We start from the raw sequence: 9,114 nt of genomic DNA, 5'->3' as shown, positions 1-9,114 counted from the left end.
CACCCCTGCGCTCTGGGCACAGGAGCCACTTGAGCGCTGGCTGCCAGGGCCCTACAGGAAGCCACATCTGCTCATGGAACGCACAGGGCAGGCGTCGGAACAGCGCAGTGTCTGACGCGTCCTCCTGAGCAGGTGAGACTCAGTCACTGATTCATTCCTGTATTCATTTGTGGGTTGTGAAATTAATTTCGCAAATATTTGCAGAGAGCATTCCAGGGTTCTTCAAAGGGAAGAAATAAAGACATTAGCAGAGTTCCTGTTGAAGCTTCTGTCACTGCGTCCTCTCTCACTGCATCACAGGGGCCTCGGCGCAACTTGGCAGTGAGAGCTCCCACTTCCTCCAACCCAAAGACACTAGCAGGCAGGAGAGTCCCCCTCCGCTACGGCAAAGCTCAAAACGTCCCTTCATCTCTGCTGGTTTCCCGAAGCCACAAACTAGGCAGCTTCAACAACAGAAACTTGTCCTCTCCCGGTCCTGGAGGCCAGAAGCCCACAAGCAAGGTGTGGGCGGGGCTGGGTCTTTCTGATGCCTCTCTCCTTGGCTCCCAGATGGCTTTCGTTACTCACTCTTCAGAAGCAATAAAAAAATTAAAATTTAAATTACCAAAGGCAGTCCCTTGGTGGGAGGGTTTCTGCCTTTCATCTGAATTCCATAATGAATAATTGATACGAAAGTTTTACTGGTGCCCAGCGCTCCACAATAAACAATCCCTGAGAACACGTGCAAATACTGGAGCTGCCGTCTCTCTCTGCTGGATTGGGCTGACGGCCCGAATCAGATCTGAGCTGCTGCATTGCTTATTTACAAAAAAACATTATCTTACTTTTATGTGCATTTTTCCAGGCATCCGTGGGTGACAAGTTGGAGAGGCCTGGGCAGCGGCGGCAGCTGCTGCTGTTGGATCCAGGAGGGAAGCGAGGAGCCTCAGCTGTCTGTCTGCACCCTTTTGCCTGAGAAGCCTCAGCTGTCTGCACCCTTTTGCCTGCAACACAATGAGGAGAGGGACTAGGGGGAAGGAGCCACCTGGTTTCTGGGGCATAGGAGCCCTACGCAGCCATGGGTCCTGGGCAGAAAGACGTAGGGAGGTGTTGGAAACAGATGCTTGGTGCCACAAGGAAAAATCAGCACTGAGACAAAGGATCTTTCAGCAAAGTAAGTTTTACTCTCTGGATTGCAGGAAGAGTGCTCTCACTAGCCACCTTGCCACTAGAGTACAAAAAACAAAGGAATACACACAAATTTATTTCTTACACATTCGGGGTTGTCCTTACTGCTGTGTCTGATCTCTGTTGACTGGAGTCAGACCTCACAATCTAAACTAAACCCCGATTGGCTATCAACTTAAAACTTTTCTAAACAGATAAAAGCAATGGAGAGCTGGGACATGCCTGTGAGCGCATCCAGCCCAGGTATCTTGATTACAGCACAAGGACATAGAGTGTACTACTGCCCGTAAGCACGGCACATCTAATGGCCACATAGGATAGGGCTTAACAAAGTTATTAACACACTTATGATTTATTCTTTAACAAGGAACCTTTATGAAGAAACTTTTTTACTTACCACAGGAGAGGGCAGAGGAGACCCCAGTTATTCAGTGTCAGGAGGGCGATCCAGAGTGCGACTTGGGGACAGGGAGATCCGGCTCGAGCCCTCCTCCTAGCCAGGTTACCTGGCCTCTCTGAGTCCTTGACCTTATTTGTAACATGGGAAAAAGAGAACCTGCCTTTCAGGACTGTCCTGGGAATGTACTGACCTGTTGTGGGCAGCGTGGCCATCACGTCACCCTTCACACCCAACAAATGCAACACAACTGACAGGCACGTGGCATGAGCATGCCCCTAGTGAGGACTGCTGTTTCTGATACTGCCGTTGCCATGGTGCCAGTGAGGCGGCTCCAGCCCAGCTGCAGCGTCCAGGGGCACAGCCCCAGCTTCCTGCCCTCGCTGCCCAGGGGTTCACGTGTCCTCAGCTTAATGTCTTCTTCATATTTTATGAAGTTTTTCCTTCGCGAATGCATCTCTTCTCACGGAGGCTTCGCCTGTGTGTGCCCAGTGGGAGTGTGAAGGCATCAGTCATCACCGCATCCTCCTGAGGGTTTCTCAGTCAGCCACTCTAGGCAGGTCCTGAGGGAGGGGATGGAGAAGATTCCAGACCCTGTATCTGCCTTTCCTGTCCCAGCCAGGTGAGTCTGCTGGTTTAGGGCTGCCAGGGACGTAGGCATCAGCCCTGGCTCTGCTGTTGACCAGCTATTTGACTTGGGGTAAGTTTCCTAACCTCTCTGCAACTGTTTCCTTACCTCTAAACTGAAGTGACTGTAACCCCTTCCCCAGGGGAAATCGAGAGGCTCCCAGATGGGACTGTGCACACGCAGCCTTGGCATTGTGCAGAAGTGGCACCATATGTGCCCCCAAGAAATGCCAGTTGTCTTGTGCAGCTAGCTCAATCTGCAGGAGCAGGAAGGGAACCTGGGGTGGGAACTGCCCGCTGCCCACAGGGAGGTGCTGGAGGACCTGGGACAAGGCGTGGCTCTCCACCCCCTGCACCATCCACCCCTGCCTAGTTCACAGCTTCATCAGCCACTGCGTCTGCCTTCTCCACTCCCTCCCTCCCTATAGGAACCAGTTTGGGATTTGGCCCCATCTCTATACAACCCATGGACTTGGGAGGCTGAGTGCATCTCTCATTCTGGATGGATCCCAGTCATCCAATCACGTATGTCATCCTCCCTGCCAGGGATTATTTCAGCCAATCAGCACACAGACTCCTGCTGGTGACTCTAATAGGTCCAGGAGCAGGCACATGACCTAGGCTGGCCAATCAGAGAGGTGAAGACTTTCACTCCACCTATCCTTCTCCCACCAGGTGTGAATGAGCAAGCTGGTCTCATTGTGGCAGGCAGGCAACCATCCTAAGGCAGCGAGGAAGGCTGCCTGAGGACATGGGAGGCAGAGTCAAGGGAAGGGAGATGCAGCCCTGATCACACGGTGCCTGCAGCCCACCTTGCCTCAGAGCCTGTGCTCACATGAGGTAACAGATCTCTCTGGTTAAGCTATTTCAAGTTGAACCTTCTGCTACTAACTCTTAAGAAATGCCCCCACATGTAAAGTTAGAGGGTCTCCACTGTGGCTAGACATTGATGGTCTCTTCATATGACCAACCCCGGGAGAAATTCAAGTCAATAGAAGACCACACAATGAGATAAGGAAGTAAAAAGTTAATGACTAGATTAAGGTTATAACCAGAAGTTTAAGCTTCTTGAGAAGGGTCACCTCTTTTTGAAGACCCACAGAAACTACTGTCAAATTCCATTCTAAGACAGCCATCGGCATCCTGGACCAGCCCCTGAAAAGAGTCTCCCAGAGGTTCCTATTGCACCATGACACCTGCCCACCAATAGGGCAGGACAGCAGCGTGGCCAAGAGCCCCGCTGATCAGGCTGCGAGTGGCGATTTTACCACTCCCTAGTTCCGTGGCCTCTGCAAAACTCAAGGACCTCATGTGGAAAAGTGTGTAATAATATCACCAGCTTATGCAAATCAACGCGAGGATTCTACAGATAAGAAAAATGAAGTTCTTAGCACTGCGTCTGGCATGTTGGGAGTGCTCAGTAAATGTTAGTGTTATTTTCTTGGCATTTTCACCCTGATTAAATGATTAGGCAGAGACTAATGCTTCTGGCCAAGTGGAGTAATGGGGATTGGATGTACCCTCCCGGCTGAACAACCAAAACAAACAAACAAACACAAAAGTGTGAGGCAGTGGTTTTCAGGCCATGAGACCCCAGACAGCAAAGGACAGGTACTCCTCAGAGGAAGACAACTAGCAAGGTGAGCCCCAAGGTCGCCGGAGCTTCTCCTATGGGGTGAGCTTCCAGGCTGCAGTGCAGGGATGGGGAACCCGGGTTGAGACCAGTGGAGTCCCTGAGTGGAGGAGCCAGAGCCAAGTCCAGAGAAGCCAAGGCAGGAAGGTTCACAGGACATCACAGGAGAGAGCTGCACAGAGGGCTCTGGAGACACGCAGAGGACCCCCTCCAGGCACTCAGCAAAGCAACAATTAGTGCATGTAGGCAAAGAAATGACTCAAGGCTGGGCGAAGAAGCACCCAACAAGATTGGAGGCAGCAGCTCACCGTGCTCACACAGAGATGGGAGTCATTACTGCCCCCAACAGCCAGACTGGCAAATCTTAGAATTCACATGGCATTGGGTAGAGTACTCAGAATGGTCTCACCTCCGTCATAGGAAATCATTATCCCTAGGCCAAACACTGATTTGAAATTTTTTAAAGCAAGCTCTGAATAGATCAATGTTCCCAAGAAACTTAACTGCATCCCAGAACAAAGCTCAAGAACACTTTAGAAACAATCACAGCAACAACAAAAATCTAGCAACCAACGATATAAAATGTCAGTGTCGGCCAGGCACGATGGCTCCTGCCTGTCATCCCAGCACTTTGGGTGGCCGAAGCAGGTGGATCACTTGAGGCCAGGGATTCAAGACCAGCCTAGCCAACATGGTGAAACCCTGTCTTTACTGAAAATACGAAAATTATCCAGGCGTGGTGGTGTGCACATGTAATCCCAGCTACGCAGGAGGCTGAGGCAGAGAATCACTTGAACCTGGGAGGTGGAGGCTGCAGTGAGCTGAGATTGTGCCACTGCATTCCAGCCTGGGTGACAAGGCAAGACTCCGTCTCAAAAAATAAATAAATAAAATGTCAGTGTCTGACATCCAATCAAAACATTCTACCACACATGCAAAGAAGCATGAAAGCATGACCCATGGTAAGAAGAAAGGTAAAACTGACTCAGAACCGCCATAGATGCTAGAACTGGCAGACAAGAACACTTGAAAAGTTATTGCAGCTTCATTCCATGTGTTCAAAAAGTTAGAGATGGAAAATATGCAAAGACCCAAATCGAACGTGAGATGTGAACACTATAGTATCCGATGTGAAAAATGCATTGGTCTGGGTGCAGTGGCTCACGCCTGTAATCCCAGCACTTTGGGAGGCCAAGGCAGGAGGATCACTTGAGCCCAGGAGTTTGAGATCAGCCTGGACAACATGATAAAACCCCATCGCTACAAAAAAAAAAATACAAAAATTAGCTAGGCATGGTGGTGGGTGCCTGTGGTTCCAGCCGCTCAGGAGGCTGACATGGGAGGATCACTTGAGCCCACGGAGGTTGAGGATGAGTGACTTTGCCACTGCACTCCAGCCTGGGCAACAGATTGCGACCATCTCAAAAGAGAAAAATGGGCCAGGGGCAGTGGCTCACGCCCGTAATCCCAGCACTTTGGGAGGCCAAGGTGGGTAGATCACTTGAGATCACGAATTCAAGACTGGCCTGGCCAACATGGCAAAACCCCATCTCTACTAAAAATAGAAAAACAAAAATAACCAGGCATGGTGGCAGGTGCCTGTAGTCTCAGCTACTCAGGAGGCTGAGGCAGGAGAATCATTTGAACTGGGGAGGCAGAGGTTGCAGTGAGCTGAGATGGCACCACTGCACTCCAGCCTGGGCAACAGAGCAAGACTTTGTCTCAAAAAAAAAAAAAAGAAAAGAAAAGAAAAGAAAAATGCATTGGGTAGAATTAATAGCAGAATTGACAATGCAGAAGGATAGATCAGTGAACATAAGAACATAGTAATATAAAATATCCAAAACAAAACACAAAGAGAAAAAATAATTTTTAAAAAATCACAGAGAATTAGAGGGTTTGGAAATAATATCAAGCAGCCTAACATACATTTAATTGGAATCTCCAAAGGAGAGGGAGAACAGAAATACTATTTGAAGAAATAATGACTGAAAATATTTCAAATTTGACAGAAAGCAGAAACCAACCAATTCAAGAAGCTCAATGAACTTCAAACACAAGAAACATAAAGGCACATCCTAATCAAACTGCCTATCCCCAGTAAGAAGGAGAATATCCCGAAAGCAGCCTGAGGAAAAAGACATGTGGCATACAGAGAAAGAAAGATGAAAACGACAGCAGATTTCTTAGGGGAAACGATTCAAGCAAGAAGACAATGGATCAACACCTTTAAAGTACTAAAGAAAGAAAAACTGCCAACCTATGCAGTGAGCCAAGATCACGCCACTGCACTCCAGACTGGGCAACGAAGCAAGACTCTGTCTCAAAAAAGAAAAAAAAGCTGTCAACCTATAATTCTGTACAGTGAAATTATCTTTTAGGAGAAATGTGTTGCTAGCTTTCAGATGGAGTGGAGGGAGCAGAGAGAGGCCACTTATTCCTGGGAGGGTCTTCTGCAGAAGCTGAGTGTAGGGAGTCACCCAGTTACGGCTCCATGGGCAGATGTTAGAGGAACCTCTGGAAGAATGGAATGGCCCAGGCTGGAAACGGGCTGGACTCTGAGACCAAGGCGATTGCCAGTCCTCTTTCTTGTGGGGAAGGAATTGGAGCCTGCGTGGGTAGAGGTCCACTGCGGCCTCACCCTTGGGGCAGGAGGGAGTGGTCCCAGCACCCAGTGTTGCCCACAGAGCCACAGGACACTGGTCCACTCTCCAGGTGAGCTGGGGCCACAGAGCCTGGTGGCCATCTGGACCATGTGGCTAACAAGTCACCTCTGCCTCCTGGGATGGAAAATGCCCTCGGGGACATTCTCTACTCTGCCCTACAAGAGCAGGGCTCCCAGAGTGGGGCAGCCTGGGTTCAAATCCCAGCCCTGCGTTTTGCCGGCTTCGTGACCTGGGGCAAATCTCAGCCTCTTTCTGTGACAGTCAAGTGGGAATGGCAGTGCATGTGTCACCAGGCTGCCTGAGCCCTTGAAGCACCTTGGACACTGTGTGGCACCTAGAACCCCACAGCCCACTGACTGTGAAGAACAACGGACCTGGATGCGGCTCCTCAACCCCAAAGGTGATGCTCAAATCCCAGCCAGCTCCCCACGCACACCAACCGCCACGGGGTTGCTGTGACACTGAGGGGCTCCAGCAACAGAAGTCTGTCCTCTCCCAGCCCTGAGGCCAGAAGTCCGGGGTCCAGGCATAGGCAGGGCTGCTCCCTCCTCAGGCAGGAGGGAGAGGTTGCCCCAGGCCCCTCTCCAGCTCCTGGGGCTGCTGGCAACGGCGGCTCAGAGAGGCATCGCCGCAGTTTCTGCCTCCATCTTCACTCAGCACCCTCCCTGTGTGTGGGGTGTGTGTGTGTGTGCGCGTGTGTGTGGGGGGTGTGCTGTGTTTGTTGTGTGGTGTGGGTGTGGTGTGGTTTGTTGTGTTATATATTGTATTGTGTAGTTGTATGTTGTGTGTTGCAAGTGTGTATGTGTTGTGTTTGTTGTGGGTATTGTGTGTGGGGTGTGTGTGGTGTGCAATGTGTATGTGGTGAGCTGCATGTCGTGTGTTAAGTGTATTGTGTGTATGTGTGTGTTGTGTGTGTTGTATGTGTTGTGTGTATTGGTGTGGTGTGTTCTCATGGTGTATGTCGTGTGGGGGGGTACATGTGATGTGTGGTGAGTTGTGTGTTGTCTGTGTTGTGAGTTGTTATAGGTAATCCCTGAGCCCCACATTGGGCACCAGAATGTAGGGATCCAGCCCTACATCACCCGTGGGTACCCCGAGTTCGGTGGCGACAAAGGAATGAGGAACAGACAGATTAAGAGAGACAGCGGGGCCAGGAGGCCATCACCTATTACTGGAGGCAGTGAAGGCCCGAGCTCTGATCATCCACACTATGTATTGATGACAATCACTTTGATCTGTAGGGTAGGGGTGGAGTGATAGTGGGGAGAGGGTGACATGATGGTGGAGTGGAATCAGTGAGCTGGAACTGGTGTGTCATCCTAAGGGTTGATAACAGCAGCAGTTTGGGAGTTTCACAAAACAAGCACATGTGGTTATCTTTAGCCTGTTACCTACGTACAGCTGATGGGGCTCGGGCCTTACAAGGAGCCTGCAAGTGCAGCTCCGTCATAGTGCTACGAAGGGGTTTTACGTCCCTGAGCACAATGTTTATGCTAACAGAGCCGAGGTCACACCCTGCACACGAGGCGTGGAGAGGTCCTTCCTCCTCAGAGGCCTCCTGCGGCCTTCCGCAGTTTGTAGTTCCTTGTTTGTATGTTACTCACAACCAATTTACGTAGGCACTCTGTAAGTCCTTTCTCCTTTGCTGCATTTCCCCACAAATTGTGTATTGTGTGTACATGTACGTTGTGTGTGTTTCATGTGTGTTGCATGTGTGGCGTGTGTGTTTTGTATGTTGCATGTGTGTGGCGTGTGGTATGTGGTATATATGGTGTGTTCATGTGGTGTGTGGTGTGTGTGGTGTGTGGTGTGTTTGTTGTGCATGGCATAGTGTGTTTGCCATGTTGTTTTGAGTGGTGTGTTTGTGTGTCGTGTCTTGTATGTGTGTGGTGTATGGTGAGTTGTGTGTTATGTGTGTTATGTATGTTGTGTGTGTTGTGTGTGGTGCATGTATCTGTTGTGTTTATTGTGTACACATGTGGTGTGTGTGTCACATGTATGTTGCATGGGTGGCATGCATATGTGTTGGGTGTGTTGTGTGTATTGTGTGTAGTGTGTTCTTGTGGTGTGTGTTGAATGTGTGTGGTGTGTGTGGTGAGTTGTGTGTTGTGTGTGCTGTGAGTTGTGTATTGTGTACACATGTGTATTGTGTGTATATTGTGTTTGTTGTGTGTTGTGTTCTGTATGTGTGTGGTGTATGTGTGTTTGTTGTGTGTATTGTGTGTGGCATGTGTAGTGTGTGTGGTGAGTTGTGTGCTGTGAGTTGTGTATCATGTGTACATGTGTGATGTGTGTTGCATGTACTGCATCTACAGTGTGTGTGTTGCCTTTGTGTATTGTGTGTGGTGTGTTTGTGTTGTATGTGTGTGGTGTGTGTGGTGTATGTAGTCTGTGGTGCATGTGTAGTGTGTTATGAGTGGTGTGGTGTGTTTGTTGTGTGTATTGTGTGTTTGTTTTTTGGATGTGTAGTATGTGTGTAGTGTATGTTGTGTGTGGTGTGTGTGGTGTGTGTAATGTGTGTGTGTGGTGTGTGGTGAGTTGTGTGCTGTGCGCGTTGTGTATTGTGTGTAGTTGAGTGTTGCATGTGTTCTGTTTGTTGTATTGTGTGGTGTGTGTATGTTTGT

At 49.6% G+C, this 9,114-nt stretch overlaps 1 long non-coding RNA gene across 1 annotated transcript in view; it reads right to left on the bottom strand.

The window, feature by feature from the left end:
• Window positions 1–1,841, bottom strand: part of LOC116539253 — an 11,214-nt gene extending 9,373 nt beyond the window's left edge. The window contains exons 1-2 of the long non-coding RNA XR_004263967.1: window positions 1,758–1,841; window positions 825–983 (exon numbers count right to left, since the gene is read on the bottom strand). This is a non-coding gene — a long non-coding RNA (uncharacterized LOC116539253). The remainder of the gene's footprint in view (window positions 1–824; window positions 984–1,757) is intronic.
• Window positions 1,842–9,114: the final 7,273 nt, after the last annotated feature.

This window comes from Sapajus apella, unplaced genomic scaffold, assembly GCF_009761245.1.
Source record: "Sapajus apella isolate SASKATOON/1434 unplaced genomic scaffold, GSC_monkey_1.0 scaffold127, whole genome shotgun sequence".
Classification (NCBI taxonomy): Eukaryota; Metazoa; Chordata; class Mammalia; order Primates; family Cebidae; genus Sapajus; species Sapajus apella.
The sequence above is the reverse complement of the archived record's forward strand: the minus strand, read 5'-3'. Positions and strand labels throughout refer to the sequence as shown.